The 16,602-nt window shown below is 56.7% G+C and overlaps 1 long non-coding RNA gene across 7 annotated transcripts; it reads right to left on the reverse strand.

The window, feature by feature from the left end:
* Positions 1-5,942: 5,942 nt before the first annotated feature.
* LOC102152467 lies at positions 5,943-16,602 on the reverse strand. 7 transcript variants are annotated; one of them, XR_005363719.1, is made up of 8 exons: positions 16,445-16,600; positions 15,373-15,413; positions 14,961-15,073; positions 10,564-10,657; positions 9,879-10,108; positions 9,309-9,448; positions 8,742-8,950; positions 5,943-8,201 (listed from the first exon to the last, which is right to left on the reverse strand). It is a non-coding gene; the product is annotated as an uncharacterized LOC102152467 (long non-coding RNA). The 7 variants fall into 7 exon arrangements; XR_005363723.1 differs by lacking the exon at positions 14,961-15,073; XR_005363720.1 differs by lacking the exon at positions 9,879-10,108 and having other exon boundaries at positions 16,445-16,599.

Below are 16,602 nucleotides of genomic sequence, written 5' to 3' on the forward strand. Positions count from 1 at the left end.
CGCACACCTCCCTCCCAAGCTGACAGTGGGATCTTAGCGGTTGACGGTCACGTTGTGCTGCAGACACTAGCACCCAAGTTGTTGGGCAAATGGGCAGGAACCCGGCCACAGCAGAGGGAGACGAGCCCGGAAGGCAGGCTGGGCCTCCTCATGAGCACATTTAAGCTGCCTGCTGCCCCCTGGAGAATCCCAGAAATGCTCGGGTAGGAGGATGTGGTTTATAATAGACCACAAGCCCCAGTGAACAGCCAGTGGCTTCAAGCACGGGCAGTCTGGGTGTCTGTGTCATTGCGCCTTGTTGTTCCCACTCCAAGGGGTCAGGCTGGGGCCACTCCCAGCACAGAACCACTTGTAAGGTGACTGCCCTAGATCTCCCGGCAGAGCCCAGTGGCCGAGATCCAGACTCTGAAGTCGTCCGCCAGCTCCACCCTTGCTGGCTGTGTGGCCTTGGACAGCTTACTTAAGCTCTCTGCGCCTTGGCTTCCTGATTTATAAAATGAAGGAAAAATGACGGTACAGATATCTTTTTCTTTTTCTTTTTTTACGATTTTATTTATTTATTCATGAGAGACACAAACAGAGAGAGAGAGAGAGAGAGAGGCAGAGACACAGGCAGAGGGAGAAGCAGGCTCCATGCCGGGAGCCTGACGTGGGACTCGATCCTGGGTCTCCAGGATCATGCCCTGGGCCGAAAGCAGATGTTCAACCACTGAGCCACCCAGGTGCCCTTCAGTACCCAAATCTCATAAGAAAGTATATCTTTCTTAGAAGAAGACTTATAAATGTTAGTGGTTGTTATTAATTTAAACTTCCTTGTAGAGACAGAGGGGATGGCGGTTGGCTGGAAACAGTGCTTCCTAACTGGGGACAATTTCCTCCCAGGGGACATTTGCTAATTCTTGGAGACATTTTTGGTAGCCACAGTTGAAGGGGCATTGCTACTGGCATCTAGCAGGTAGAGGCCAGGGATGCTTCTAAACATCCTACAAAGCATAAACATTCAAACAAAGAAACAAGCACCCTACACAGAACAGTCACCCCAATGTAGAGTTAACAGTCCAAATGTCCAGGACGCCTGGGTGGCTCGGTGGCTGAGCGTCTGCCTTTAGCTCAGGGCTTGATCCTGGAGTCCTGGGATGGAGTCCTACTCCTACATTGGACTCCCCCCAGGGAGCCTGCTTCTCCCTCTGCCTGGGTCTCTGCCTCTCTCTGTGTGTTTCTCATGAATAAATAAATAAAATCTTAAAAAAAAAAAAAAAAACAGTCCAAATGTCCGCGGAGCTGTGATGGAGAAAGCCTGATGGAAAAAAAGCCAGTGGGTCTGCACTGAGCAGATGAGGGGAAGAGGCAGGGGGCCCCCCTTCGTTCCTGGGGGTGGCTTTGGATTTCAGGAATAGCTGCCATCAAGAGGGTCGGGGGCTTGGATTTCAAATGCCTTTGACTGTTATGGGAATGGTGCATTAAATGGGCTCGTAAACCAGCCCTGAAGATCACCAGCAGAGGGAAATGCAGTTGCAGCTTGAGTAAAGCAAAAGGAACAGCCCTGGTGATCATGATGAGGTTGGAGTTTCTCCATTTAGCAGGAAAGGGGGAACCCTAGGTGGGTCTCAGCTCTGCCAGCCAGACTCCTGCTGGCGGCTGGTGCCAGCAGACACACGCACGCAGGTGTGCCAACGATGCTCAGCTCACAGGCATGCTACACCCACAGAGCTCACATTCTTTAAGTGAAGAAAAGAGGTGTGCTTAATCCACCCGCTGGCACCACAGTTGGTAAATGAACTAGTCCTGTAAAAATATTAATTAACTGTTGAACTCTCCTGTTTTCTAAAAATACGGTCCATATCTTTGTTGGTGTGTGTGCGTGTGTATGTGTGGGGCGAGAGGCACCCGACACAGTGAAAAGAGCTCAGACCTAGCCACCAGCATGCTGGGCTTGGCTCTTCTGGAAAGTTCTGCGTGACCCTACACAAATCGTTCCCCTCTCTGGAACCCTAATGGGAGAAAAGGTGCTGTTAAGCTACAGGCCCCTCCCAACTCTGGACGGTCTGTGAAACCAGAATGGGCAGCGACAAGTCGGTGCACCCATGTTATCTTTGTTCTCTGGGATCAAGATTTCTACTTGTCACTTGGAATTCAAATCAAGCCTACATTCGGATTTTCAAAACAGGAATAAAAACCGGGATAAGAATGATTTTGGAAGGTCTCTGAGTCCTGGGATTCCTCTCGTCGCACGTAATTTCCAATGACGGCTGTTGGCCGGAGTTTAGTTAATGTGTTTGCTGCTGGTCTTTGCACAAAGGCACATTCCCACTCATGCACACTCACGGTGTTGGACGTGACCCCGCCCCCAGATCCCCTGGGGACCCCTGGCTTGAGCAGACCCTGGGAAGGAGGGTGTGAGTTGTCGCACACCCTGGTTGGGGGGTGACCGTCCCCATTTCACAGCTAAGTAGGTGGAGGCTCAGAGACTTTAAGACACATTCCCACAGTCACTCAGTACAGGGTTCAGATTTTCAAAATTCCTCTCTCTCTCTCTCTCTCTCTCTCTCTCCCTTTGTCCCCTACTTCCTGGTTTCCCTGGCACCCCTGATGCCGGCCAGCATCGGCCCCAAACTGCACTGTCATAGCTCCTGGCCTGGCCCCTGCAGAGCGTGTGACCAGGCACACCCCACGGCCGCCGGGGTGGGGGCGGCCTCAGCTACAGGGCACCGCCAGCGCTGGCCGCCTGGGCCCGGAGCCGACTTCTCTGTTGACGCAGGGCCTGCTCTGTGGCCCCTGCAGGCGGCCAGCTGGCCCTTCCCTCGGGGCCCCTGGGCCTATATTTAACGGCAGAGCCTGGCCCGACAGGATCGGGTGTCTTGTGCTTTGCGCCCCAGCAGAGAATCTTCTGCGGGCTACGGTGCCCACGGCCGGCCGGGCTCCTCTGGCCGGCTCCCCCTGGGAGAAAGGCAGATCCCGAAGGATCTAAACAGGCCCCAGTTCATGCCTGTTGCTCGGTTGTCTTGATGGGGCCTCTGAGGCCCCAGTGACCAGCCTCGCACACCTTCCTCGGCCGCTCTCCTCGCTCGATGCCCTCAGCCTCGCCCCACCTGTCGGCACACTCGGGCCCCTGGACCCTCTCGGATTGAACGCCCGTTCGCTGGGGGCAGAGCAGGAGTGCGGGCGATGCGGGTGGTGCTCTGGAGGCCCCGCTGAGCGTCATGCACACGAGGCAGCCGATTTCCCCTTCTCCCAGCAGGCCCTTCTCACTTGTCCCTTGGGAGTCATTACTAGAACCTTCTTCCGGGGGCAGAAGGCTGACATGAGTGACTCACCAAGAAAGCCTAGGACAGTGGCTGCCCAAGGCAAGTGCTTAGTAACTGTGACTCCTATTTCCATCCTCAAGGCACAAATTAAATGCCACAAGCCCTACTAAGAGCCAGAAGCAGGGTCAGCTGCTGGGATGTACAAGCCCTACCTGTTGGGAGGCACAGACTCAAAGACGGGGCAGGGGGTGGAGAGGAGGAGTGGGGGGAAGAGGCCGGGCAAGGAGGAGAGGTAGAAGGATGAGTGGGGTCAGGGAGAAGCAGTGGGGGAGGGGGAGGGGCAGGGAGGAGGAGTGAGGGGAAAGATGGGATCAGGTAGGAGGGATGGGGCCAGGAGGAGGGGTAGGAAGAGGGATGGATCAAGGAAGAGGAGTGGAAGAGGGATGGGGGCAGGGAGGAGAGGTGAGAGGAGGCATGCATCAGGGAGGAAGGGTGGGAAGAGGGGTGGATCAGGGAGGAGGGATGGGGCAAGGAGGAAGGATGGGAAGAGGGATGGATCAGGGAGGAAGAGTGGGAAGAAGGATGGATCAGGGAAGAAGAGTGGAGGAGGGGTGGGGCAGGGAGGAGGGGTAGGAAGAGGGATGGATCAGGGAGGAAGGATGAGGCCAGGAGGAGGGGTGGGAGGAGGGATGGATCAGGGAGGAGGGATGGGAAGAAGGATGGATAGGGAGGAAGAGTGGGAAGAGGGATGGATCAGGGAGGAGGGATGGGAAGAGGGATGGATCAGGGAAGAAGAGTGGAGGAGGGGTGGGGCAGGGAAGAGGGGTGGGAAGAGGGATGGATCAGGGAAGAAGGGTAGGAAGAGGGGTGGATCAGGGAGGAGGGATGGGGCAGGGAAGAGGGGTGGGAGGAGGGATGGATCAAGGAGGAGGAGTGGAGGAGGGGCGGGGCAGGGAGGAGGGGGTAAGGGAGGCCTTCCAACAAAGGCCATGCCTCTTGTCCTGACTCTTGGCAGATGAAGCGTATGCAGTGCCCAGGTGGGTGCCCGGCACCCAGGCAGAGGGGACCACCTGAGCCAAGGCCTGTGGCACTGAAGCCCGTGGCCAGCTTGGCCACCACGGGAGACGGAAATGGCCACAGTGCGGGCTGTGGGAGAGGGCGAGCGTGGGCTCGAGGCGTTGGCAGGGCTGGAGCAGGAGAGCTTTGTGAGTCATGCCAAGGGCTTGGACTGTATGGGGGGCAGGGGAGAGACAAGTGGAAGTGGGGGTTTGGGGTTTTGTTTTGTTTTGTTCTGCCTACAAAAGACAGACCTTTCCCGCTGGCTCATGTATCAGCCCGAGGTCAGTGCACAGGCTGGCGGGCGGCTCAGTGCCCCGGCTCCCAGGTCGCCAGCTGCTCCTTAAAGCCTGTCACTGTCGGTCCGCACATTGGAGGCAGGGTTGCCATGGGTTCCAGAATTCTGTGGGCTGGGAAGACCAAGATCCAGATGCCGGCCGCCCCACATCTAGGGGGCCCCCACTCCTAGCTCGTGGAGGGGTGCTTTTTCGTTTTACCCTCACTTGGCAAGAGCAGGTCGGGGAAGCAGTGCGGAATGAGTGTCTTTCCTTTCATTTCTACAGCCCAGTACAAGGCAATGGGGGATGGGGGGGTGGGGGCTGAGAAAGGAGGGAGGGGGAGGGATGCAGGGAGTGAGAGAGGGAGAGATGGGGGGACAGGGAGCCAGCTGTCTTTGTTGGGAAATATCTGGGTACAAGTGTGGGGTGGAAGTGACTCCAGCCTTCGGACCTTCGGAGAAGGGAGGGGAGGAGGAGGAGGAGGAGGGGGAGGAGGGGGAGGAGGAGGAAGGGGACCTCTGCAGGACAGAGTGGAGAATTAGGGTGGAGGCAGGAGGGCCACAGGAACAGGTGGTGTGCAGGACCAGCCTGCACAGGTGCCCCTCCACCCGCCTGCACTTCCCAGGAGGGCCAGCTGGGCTCCCGGAGGGACGGTGCTGGGTCTGCTGGGGGCAGGGTCCAGTCAGGTGGAGATGGCAGGGGGCTTGGACGGTGGGAGAGCACGGGCCCCACAGTTGGTAGAAATCTCAGGGGAGGGTTTGGATGCAAGGGTCCCGAGCATCCCATGAGCTTGGAGCCAGTCACGGCCACGCCATGCAGCTGAGAGGCCCCGCGGACATCTGGCCACATGTGCTCGGCCTCCACTCTGCGCCTCTTGCCGGACTCTTAACAGAGCTTCTTGAGGGAGGATTGGGGCCCGTGTGTGGTATCTGTGACTCTGTCCCTGTCCCTGCCCATCTTGGCAAGGAGTGGCCTCTGAAAACATCATCAAGGGGACAAAGCCCAAGGGAGATTAAGAAACCCTAGTTGCCTTTTCCTAGACTGAGCTGGCTTCCTCGGTTGCGGTCAGGTCTGCTCTGCCTCCTGTGCCCAGCTCCGTGCCCGGCAGGCTGGCAGCTCTGCCCAAGCGTCCTTGCCCTCTGGCTTTTGACTGAGTCCAGCCAGTGGGAGGCCACGTGGGCAGGACAAGAGACAGAGCGCAGGGTAATCATTTCTCCAGCCCACCCCCCGCCCCCCCGCTTGGCACCACGGTTCTGACAGGGACTCCATCCTGTCCCTGCAGGATGCGGCACCTGTCGAGCTGGACTCCGGGTGCCTTGCTCTGTCCTGGTGTCCTTGACGCTGCACACACCTCACCAGTGGATTCCTTCTCTTTACTTTTTTTTTTTTTTCCCTTCTCTTTACTTATCTTACACTTGTGCCTGCGGAGTTTTGCAGTTGGGGTCATCAGCTTCCCTTTGAGTTTCACATAAGCAACAAATACTTTTAGCAGGAGTATGTCCTAAATGCGGCGTGGGACACACTTACGCTACACAATTCCTTGCTGTTTATCAGAAATTCGTATCGAGCTGTATGTACATCTTGTCTTTTTCTTTCCAAAAAATCCTACTTGTAGGGCCCCCTGATTGGTACACTAACATGTCCCTCAGGTCAAGGGGGCATTTCTAGCCCCCCAACTAGAGGAATAAGTGAGTCTGCACCCCTTAGACCCTACCATGCAGAGACGGGACTAGGGGCTGCTTCTTTGTCAAGTTGGGGCAGTGGGAGGCTGCCCTGGGGACCAGAATGTAGCCTAAAGATGAGATCGACCCAGACATCTCCCCACTTGCTGGCATCAGCCCCTAAAACATCCTCAGGAGCACAGAGAGGCATCCAGGTCCTTGCTCCCAAGAGCAGGTCCTGGCCATTAGCAGTGACACAGACCGATTCTCAGCAACTTTGAGGTCACAGCAGAGCCCCAAGGAGGTTGGCAACCGGGACAAGGACATTTGGAGGGAGAGAAGCCGTTAGAAAGACCTGGAGTCCTCCTGCAAACTGTCGAGTGGGTTTGGAATCAGGATTTGAACGCCCTTTCTGTGATTCTGGGCCTCAGCTCCCTAGAAATTAAATTAAGGACTTGCTCATGGCCCTCAGACAGCGAAAGACAGGGTCAGGGCCCACCTCCCAGGCCTAGCCTCTCGTCCTCTGAATTAGTCAATAGTTGTTGCCGTAACATATCCCAAAACACACAAAGGCTCACACACAATAGTGTGTTCCCTGCTCTTGAAAATCCACACGCAGCCGCTACTCTTCATCGACATGCGGCTCTCTGCCCAGAGGTGGTTCAGGGACCCAGGGACCCACAGACCCGTGTCTGCAGGTGGCCCGGCCACCACGCATCCCCGCCGCATGCGCACTGAGATGCAAGCAGAGATGGCATGAAAAGTGACACATGGAACATTCTACCCCTGGACCTGGAAGTGTCAGACACTCCTCCTCACGTGCTGTCCTCTAGCCCTCGGTCCCCGGCCTCTTGTCACTTCAGCCGGGCTGGGAAATGTTTTCTGGCTCTGTTCCCAGGAGGAAGGGGAAACAGTTTCTGTGATAGCCAGCAGCCTCGGCCCCCCACTTCCTGGCCCCGGGAAACCATACAACTGACAACACCGGGGTGGGGGGGCTGCAGGGAGGCCCCAGGAGAAGGTAGCCCCAAAGAAATGAGGCCGTGGTTCTTCCTTTGGATCTCCCTGGTGCCAACTAGGTTTCGAGTTTACACGGTGTATGTGGGGAGGGAGGGCACAAAACCTGGCCGGGGGCAGGGGGGGAAGGGGAGCAAAACAGAAAAGGAGGGTCAAGGCGTGTATGGAGTGGCCAGAGAGGGGGGCCCAAGCAGGGTACCCACCGTGTCTGCAACCTCCGCCAGTTTACAAGGGCCATTTCCACTCAAGTGGCCCCTGGACGGGGCAATGGTCACCTCCCAACCTGCAACCTTGTCCATCACCTGCACCCTGGTCCCCTGGCTCCCAGACGTGGTGTAGCCAAGGGGTGAGCACTTGACTCGGAGTCCACTGACCCAGGTAGGCTGCTTCCTGGCTCGTGGCCTTGGGCAAGAACGTCATCTCTTCTGAGTCCAGTCTATGTTCTGTTTTCACTTAAAGACACTCCTGGGGCACCCACTGAACATGTGGCCTTGAGTGTGCTGGACTCTGAGGACACCGCTGAGCCCCCCCACCCCACCCCCATGGCTCACAGGTACTTAACAGCTCCGTGCTGCGGCTGCTTTTTAGGAAAACAGGTGGGTGGGGTCTGAAAAGCAGATAGAACTGCTTGGAGGGCAAGTTGTGCTCCTCTGCAACAGAGCATCTCACCAGAGCCTTGCCTGCGGCTGGGACGGCGTGCATTCCAGCCAGGTCCCCGTGTTGGAGGCGCCCCAGGTTCCGCCGGGAACATGGGTGTGCTCACCGCCTCTCTGCTGAGATTCTGGCTAGGGGAGATAGCTGGGTGCCTCCGTATATTGCCTGGTGCAAAATGAAAATGCAAGCCCTGTGTTCAGAGTCATCAAGATTGCAAGGCAGCAACAGCAGAGCACGAGACTAAGCATCCCTGAGCGTGGGCCCCTGCGCGCCTGCACCTCCGTGACATGTTGCTGCAAAAAAGCATTTGTAAACTGTGAAGTTTGGGGTGGGAGAGGCTCCTGAGGGGAGCAGGAGTCTGAATGAGCACGTGGATTAGTGGCACCCGCCCTAAGTCCGAGCCCCGAGTCCTGGCCCCACTCTGGGGTCAGACTGTCCGTCCTCAAAAATGGCCAGCTGGTCCTCCGACCTTGGCCAAGGCCCAGCCACCCTGTTCCCGGGTCAGAGGGGTTGGCAGCCTCAGGGCTGGGAGGCACAGGCTGTCTGAGAACTGCGGGCTGCGTTCGTGATGCCCGAGGATGCCCGGTACTGGGAAGGCCTCTCAGGGCCTGGGGACCCGCTGCCCAGCCCCGCACCAGCCCCTGCCCCGGGAAAGCGCTGCTCAAATGAGGTGCCTCTGTGCATCCAGAAGCTCCCAGGGCCCCAGCGTGCTCAGCGGGGCTCATGGATGGCCCTCCTCGGAAAGCCCCCGGGATTTCATCTGGAAACGCTCTCCAGGCTTTGGGATGCCTGGAATTGGTAGGTTGAATGACGGCCTTGAAACCCACACTGACCTTCCTCCTCATGCCTGGGAGGTCCTGAATGCCCCTCAATCCAGCCTCAAATTCGTATGATGTTTCCTGTCCAGTCCAGAGGTTCCGTAGTTCAGAAGTTGGGGTTCTCGGCATCTCCCAAGGCTGAACTCAAGGCCCAGGCTCTTGTCTGGCGCGGCTGGGGAAGAACCTGCTTCCAGGGTTGTTCAGGTTGCTGGCAGAGTCGGTTCCTGGAAACCACAGGACTGAGGTCCCATCTGCTTGTCACCTGTTGGCCCGGGACTTGTCCGGGCTCCCTGGTCTTTGCTCCATGACCCCTCCATCTCAGCCAGTGAGGACCTCCCTCACTTTGAATCTGTCTCCTACGGCAAATCTCTCGGGATCTTCCTCTAGGGGCCTGAGAAGCTTTCCAGGGCTCCTGTGATTAGATGGGATCCCCCGAGGAGCCTCCCCTGTCTCAAGGGCCACCGATCATAGTCTTAGTTACGTCTGCAAAATTACGAGGGGGTACCCCATCATAGTCACAGTCCCAGCACTGGGCTGTGGGCCCAGAGCACCATCTGGTCTCCCCCTTCCCTCCCCACCTACCCCCTTTCTTCCTTGCTTTCAGGTCGTGGCACTGTCCTGGCCGCCACCTCCTCCTCTCTCGCTGCTGCTCCTGCTTGGTCTCCTGCACCATGTTCCCCTTCCTCCACCACCGTCAGCACTTTTATGAACATCAAGACTCCCTTAAAAAAAAAGATACGCCCCAGACGGGGACACTCAGTATCCCCATTCCAAGGCAGCTCGTGGCACAGAGGCTTAGGGCCTTGACTCCCAAGCTCAGCAAATGGAGTCACTGCCCTGGGGTCAGGTAACCCCCTGGGGGGACTTTGGAAAGCACTGGGTCTTGTCCACAGGGAGGGTCAGCTCTGATGGCTGGGGGTGAAGATGGGGTGGGTGACCCAAACAGGCTGGCGCCTTTTTCCAGCTTGGCTGGAGCGCATTCAAGAGAGGGCCTGGCCTTCACCAGAAATGGCTGTGGCCCCGAGTAGCACAGAGGCCAGATGTGGGAGTGGCCGGGCCCCAGGCAGAGTGACAGTAGTGGCAGCTGGTGTTTGAGCACCTTCTACGTGCTAAGCTTGTGTGTCTACCAGCTTATTTAGTTCCCACAAGTACCTATGAGGTCGGTACCATTGGTAACCCCATTTTACAGAGGCTCAGCGAAGTTAAGGGACTTGCCCAAGGTCACGCGTAGAGCAGAGCTGGGGCCTTCCTTCAGGCTCCTGACAACCGGCTCCATCTGTCCTCCAATGTTGTTAACGTGGTTGTAAGAGCCAAGGGACTGTGTGGGGAGCGGCTGAAGCAGGACCAAAGGAAGGACGCTGTGGGGCACACATGTGTGCATCCTGCATAAGGAAGAGCGGATGTTCTGGTGGTCAGAGTGGCCCAGAGGTGGACAGGGCTACCTTGGGAGGGGATGAGCTGCTTGTCGTCAGATAGATGCAAGTGAGGAGGCCACTCTCTTTTTGAGGCCCTGATAATAACAGACCCTGTACCGAGTGCCTTCCACTCAGCCATCTTCAGACTCTAATAGCTGTGTCACTTAGGTACTGCTGTCCCCACTAGTAGATGAGGAAACCAAGGCTCCAGGACATTAAGTGACTCCCTGAGGGCTCTGCAGGTGGTTAGTGGGGAGCTCTACTTATACCCACAGGTCTCCTGAGTGCCTGCCGGGTGTCCAGTACTACTCCTCTAGAGCCTGAGGCTCCAGCGGGGACACTTTCCCACCAGTCCTAGCCCCCATGGACATCACACTCCAGGACAGACGATCCAGAGTAATGAGAACTAAAATCGAACTTACCAAGAGTGAGGGGGAGACCAGAGGTCCACCGGAGTCAGGGTTGTTCAACACAGTCAGGGAAGGTCACTGTGAGATGGTGGCACCTGAGCTAGATCTGAAAGGCAAGGAGGAGAAAGCACTCTCAAGGGCTAGGAGATCAGCGCTCTGGGCAGAGAGAACCACAGGTGCAAAGGCCCTGGGGTGAGTCCAATGTGGGAGGACTGGCCACAGGGGACCATTTAGGACCTGGTCAGCCAAGGTTTGAAGTTCATTTGTAGTTGTTGGAGGATTTTTTTTTTTTTTTAATATTTATTGGGCAGCCCTGGTGGCCCAGTGGATTAGCACCTGCCTTCAGCCCAGGGCATGATCCTGGAGACCTGGGATCAAGTCCCAGATCAGGCTCCCCCCTTGGAGCCTGCTTCTCCCTCTGCCTATGTCTCTGCCTCTCTCTGTGTCTCTCAGAGCTAAATAAAAATCCTTTAAAAGAAAAAAATATATTTATTTTAGAGAGTGTGTGTGGGTGGGGAGAGGCACAGAGGGAGAGAGGGGAACTTAAGCAGACTCTGCTGAGCGTGGAGCCTGACGCAGGGCTTGATCCTGAGATCACGACCTGAGCCGAAACCAAGAGCCAGATGCTTAACCAACTGCACCACCCAGGTGACCCTGGAGGACTTTAAAGCAGTGGTAGCTTTAAACCAACCCGTAGCAGCTGGAGAGCCACTTGTTAAATCCTCAGGACTCTTGCAAGCAGGACCGTTAACTATTCGCAGCTTAAAATCAGCGGTGGAGGGAGTAGTTTACACCATGGAAATTGGCAAGCAAATGTCCAGCTTTGCCCCCTGGGAGGCTCAGAGTTAAACTTTTGCCTGCATAGCGCTGGTTTGGAGCAGAGAAATGGGGAGGTTAGGTTTGCCTTTGGAGGGGCGCCCTCCACTGGGTGGAGAATGGCCTGCAGGGGACAGAGCCCCGGGATGGCCTGCAAGGAAGGCCTGGGCGTCCATCCACGTTGGAGAGAGGAGGGTGTGGACCAGGGTGGGCCAGCGGATGGGTTCAAATGATTCTGGAGGCAGATCCGATAAGCCTTGCTGACAGGACCCTCATCACCGAAGCTCAGAGCAGGGAGATGGCCCGGCCAGTGGCGCTCCAGGGACGTGGAGGTGTGACTGGATCCGGGTCTGCGGGCCCCAGGCCTACTCCGTCCCCTGAGCCTCAGTGTTTCCCTGCGTTGCCATAAAGATTCTTGCTGGGGGCTGAGAGGACAAGCTAAGGACATCCCTGGCTGCCCGGCAGAGCCAGGTGCCTGAGGCCAAGCAGCCCCTCCCCACACCTCTTCTCGGGAGGGCGGTTCCTCCAAGATGCTGCAGGTGGGAGTGAGGGGAGCCGGGTGTCAGCATCACAGACATTGGAAGGTCCAGCCTCCCCTGGGTACCCAGGGGCCACGGCCAGGGTCTGCGTCCTCCCTCCTCAGAGGGCCCAGCCTTCAGAGAGCTGCCCCAGAGACGGTGTCAGGGGGGTCCCAGGACCTGCTGGGGGTGACCGCCCCGCTCAGGGACCTGGGTCCTGCCCTGGTGCCGGGCAAGCAGGAGGGCGGAAGCCAGGCTGGGGGCCTCAGAGGAGGAGCCGTCATAGCACTGCTTCCTGGGCCCTGGGCTACTCTGGTTTTTTCTCTCCTCAGTACCTCGGGTGGGAGGCCGGGGATAGGAATACATCTCAGAGACCCTGTCTCAGTAGGGGAGTGGGACACTGAGCAGAGCCAGGTCTTAGCAAAATTCAGGCAAAACCAATAGGCCACGCTTGTCTTCCTTGCTCCACCCTACAGCCATGCAGGTTCACGCACACTCCACAGCTTCCCTGAAGCCACTTTGCCAGCCAACCCCGGCCCCAAGGCTCTTAGAAAAGACTCCTGTGCTAGGGGGTCGCCACCATTGTCACAACCTGGAGGCAGTGAGAAGGGAAGGACAGGAGCCAAACTAAGGCTGATTGAACACCTACTATGTGCTGTGCAGGCACTGTGCTGCTTGCTGTTCTCAGAGTTACGGTCATAGAAAAATTTCCCCTCACCTCCTACCCCTAAAATAAGCCCTAAAAATCTTATCTATACCCTCCTAGACTTTCTTCCATGCACACACACATAGGTTGTTTTGACAAAAATGAGATGATGCCAACTGTTCGATGTAGATGATGTCATTTCATTCTAGGTACTATAATTATCTCCACTTTACATTTATTTTTTTTAAAGATTGTATTTATTTATTTATTCATGAGAGACAGAGAGAGAGAGAGAGAGAGAGGCAGAGACACAGGCAGAGGGAGAAGCAGGCTCCATGCAGGGAGCCCGACGTGGGACTCGATCCCAGGTCTCCAGGATCACGCCCTGGGCCGAAGGTGGTGCTAAACTGCTGAGCCACCCGGGCTGCCCTTATTTATTTATTTATTTTTAAAGATTTTATTTATTTATTTTGAGAGTGAGGGCACAACGGTGGAGGAGGGGAGAGTCAAGGAAGAGAGAGAGAGAGAATCTCAAGCAGACTCCATGCTAAGCGTGGAGCCCAAGGTGGGGCTCAATCTCAGGACCCTGAGATCATGATCTGAGCTGAAATCAAGAGTCAGATGCTCAACCCCAAGGCGACTCTGCACTTTACATTTAAACCAGAGGCTCCGAGAGGTTGTGTGCTTTTCCTAAGGCCACACAGGTGGTAGCCCTGCTTGGCTGCACAGCCTCAGTCTGCATCCTGAGCATCACCCATGCACGGCTGGGCAAGGGCTGGTCTTGTCCCTACTGGGGGCATTTGGGGCTATAGGGCAGGCAGGGTTGGAATTCTGGGCGGGAGGCCTGATCTGGCCATCCCTTTGGCTGCCCTGGGAGACTCAAGCCCTGGGGTCAAATTCCAGCCGCAGGAGTCCTTGTTAAGGCCTTAAAAATGGGGTTCTATTGCCATTTAACTGTGGTTCTGCCCATAATGCGCACCCCCAGTCCCAAGGTCGTCAGCTATCTGTACAGACAGCCTTGTCTTGGATTTTCCTCCCTACAGCACAGGGGAGAGAGGAGGTGTGTGGGGGGGGTCCCTGCCTTTCTCCACCTTGATCCTCTTTTCTGGTTTAAAGTTCCTTGCAGCACCATGAATCTGCCCCTAATCAGGGAACAGTGGGGTCTGCAGCCTGTGGGTGAGCGTAGAGGTGGGGAGGAGAAGAGGAAGAGCCAGAGCCCAGCAGAGGCTGAGGCAGGCTGGGGGTGGAGTTAACTAACAGGTGCTGGAATCTCGAGACATGAGTTCAAATTGTCGCCGAGCGCCTACGCACGGGCCTGCGCTCAGAAGAGCCCACCCCTGGTTTTGTGTTCCACCGCTGCTGTCTTGAAGTTCTTACTTTTTTAAAATAAGGAGCCCATCCCTTTCAGGTCGCACTAGGCTCCATGAATCATGTAGCCAGCCCTGCCACCAGGTATTAGCCATGAGCCTGGGCAAGTTCCTTTGCCTCAGAGACCTCAGTGTTGGCCTCTGCAAAATGGAGCCATGCTGCTAGTGCCTTGGATGATCTTTTTTTTTTTTTTTTTTTTTTTTTTAGATTTTATTTACTTATTCATGAGGGACACAGAGAGAGAGGCAGAGACATAGGCAGAGGGAGAAGCAGGCTCCATGCAGGGAGCCCGATGTGGGACTCGATCCCAGGACCCTAGGATCACGATCCGAGCCCAAGGCAGATGCTCAACCACTAAGCCACCCAGGTGCCCCCTTGGAGGATCTTTCTGAGAAGTGAGAGGCTCCCAGCAAAGCACCAGGCAGCGGTAAATCCATGATAGTTTTCACTCCCTGGTCATCATGGCAGAGTTGCTCTTTGGGGCCTGACAGGGAGAGAGGTTTCCAGAGCCCCGGCAGTCTGTCTCCCAGCCTCGTGTGGGTGTGGGACATTTGAGGCCAAAAATAAAATCCTTACGGGAAGCAAATTGTTCCATCAAACCCACAACCCCCTGCCTGTGGCCATCTTTGGTCAAGTAGTTTAGAGCCTTAAGTGAGCGGTCCTAAGGGTTTCTGAGCTGGGGGAGAGATGAGGTGGCCAGGCAGCTCCTGCATCTGCTTAGGGCCAGGGGAGGGCAATTGTCACCCTCACAAGTGAAGGCATGGCGCCCAGAGAGAGTTAATGGGGTCCCGTCCCTCTGGGAGCAGCCCCCCTCGCCCCATGTCCTGGCTTGGGGGATCCCCACTGGATCGGTATCCAAGTCCCAGCAACCCAACCTCCCAGACTCTCTGGAGTCCTGCCTTCCTAGCTCAGCAATTTCCCAACAGCGAGGTGGTGGGCAGGTGTCTCTTGGGCCTCAGTTTCCCCACTGTGAAAGAACAGCTCAGGCCTCGTGCCATGCCACATGACATTAGGCCCTGCACGGAAAGCCTTAGGAGTGTCCTGACAGATGTTAGTCTCACCTCCACTGAGCCCGGAGTTGCCTCCAGAACGCCCATCTGACCGTGCCCCTCCTTCCTTCAGCTGTTTGTCGTCTTCAGGATAAAGTCCAAGCTCCCTGGGCTTCCCTGAGCCTCTGTGAGCCAAGCACCTGCTCAGCACCCATTTCCCAGCCTCCCGCCATCCACCGCTGGGGTTTGCTCTGGGCAACTTCCAGCCCCCAGGGCAGCACCTAAGATGTGACTGTCGGTCAAGCCAGGGGGCGGGCACATGACCAGGCTCAGCCAACTGGCTGCCTTCTCTAAGGCCCAGATTCTTGGGGGTAGGGAAGCTGGTTCTGCTGACTCTCCGGGCAAGCCCAGACCCCAGACCTCTGTGCCTATGACCAGGCATTTCCCCTGCGTGAAGCCAAGGCCAGAACCAGGCCCCGCTCACCTTCGTCTCTCCGTTGATGCTCATCAGAAGTTTGAGAGGCTCTAGAACCATGGACAACAGACAGACACAGCTCCCTTGAGACCTGCTCGGGGACTCCTGGGCCGGCGGGGCCTGTGTGCCGCTGCATCAGCCCCAATCCCTGCCCCTACCCGGTGCCCTTTCACCTATGACCCCAGCCCCTGTCCAGACTCCTCCCTCCTCCTTTGCCCTCACCCTGGTCCCTCTCTGCCCCAGCCTTCTTCCCAGTGAAACCCCTGCCTCAAGCAATGACTCCCCAGGCTGCCCTCTGTAGGGCCCTGACTGAATGGGGGCCTTTCTGGGGGGGGAGCCTGGACAGCTTATAGTTGGGGCATCAGGGGGTGGGCAGCTCCCCCAAATGCCACAGACCCAGCAGGGGATGGGGCCGAGCCATAAGGCAAGGGCAGGTCCCAAGTTGAGGACCTGAAGCTTCCTTCACCTTGCTCTGCCCCCTGCCCTGGGCCGGATATGGTTCTAGCCATGGGCTGAGCTGAGCCTTTATGGGTTGCTGGGTGTCCTAGCTGGGGAAGGGCATGCGCTGCAGCCACCCACAATCAGGTAGAAGGAGGCAAAAGGGACAGTCCTGGGACATGCCAGTGGGATGTGGGCAGCCCACACAGTGGGGACCTCTACCAGGGCACCTGGGTGGCTCAGTTGGTCAAGTGTCTGCTTTTGATTCAGGTCAGGATCCTGGGGTCCTGGGATCAAGTCCCCTGTTAGGCTCCCAGCTCATCAGGGAGTTCACTTCTCCCTCTCCCTCTGCCCCCACACCCCACTCAAGTGCTCCCCCCCTCAAATGAATAAATAAAATCTTAAAAAAAAAGCTCCCGGGGATCCCTGGGTGGCGCAGCGGTTTGGCGCCTGCCTTTGGCCCAGGGCGCGATCCTGGAGACCCAGGATCGAATCCCACATCAGGCTCCCGGTGCATGGAGCCTGCTTCTCCCTCTGCCTATGTCTCTGCCTCTCTCTCTCTCTCTCTCTCTCTCTCTCTCTGTGACTATCATAAATAAAAAAAAAAAAAAAAAAAAAAAAAGAAAAAAAAAAAGCTCCCTACCTTGCCTATAGTTGACCAGCCTGAAAGAAAGGTCAAAAATAGCCTGAGTCTCCCCTAGGGTCATTGATGCCTTTGCCCCTTGTCCTTGGGAACTGAACCAGGGAGGCCAGGGATAGGCCACAGAGAGGTGGCCCTCCACCCGCAGACAGATCCTGTAA

This window comes from Canis lupus, chromosome 8 (genome assembly GCF_011100685.1).
Source record: "Canis lupus familiaris isolate Mischka breed German Shepherd chromosome 8, alternate assembly UU_Cfam_GSD_1.0, whole genome shotgun sequence".
Classification (NCBI taxonomy): domain Eukaryota; kingdom Metazoa; phylum Chordata; class Mammalia; order Carnivora; family Canidae; genus Canis; species Canis lupus.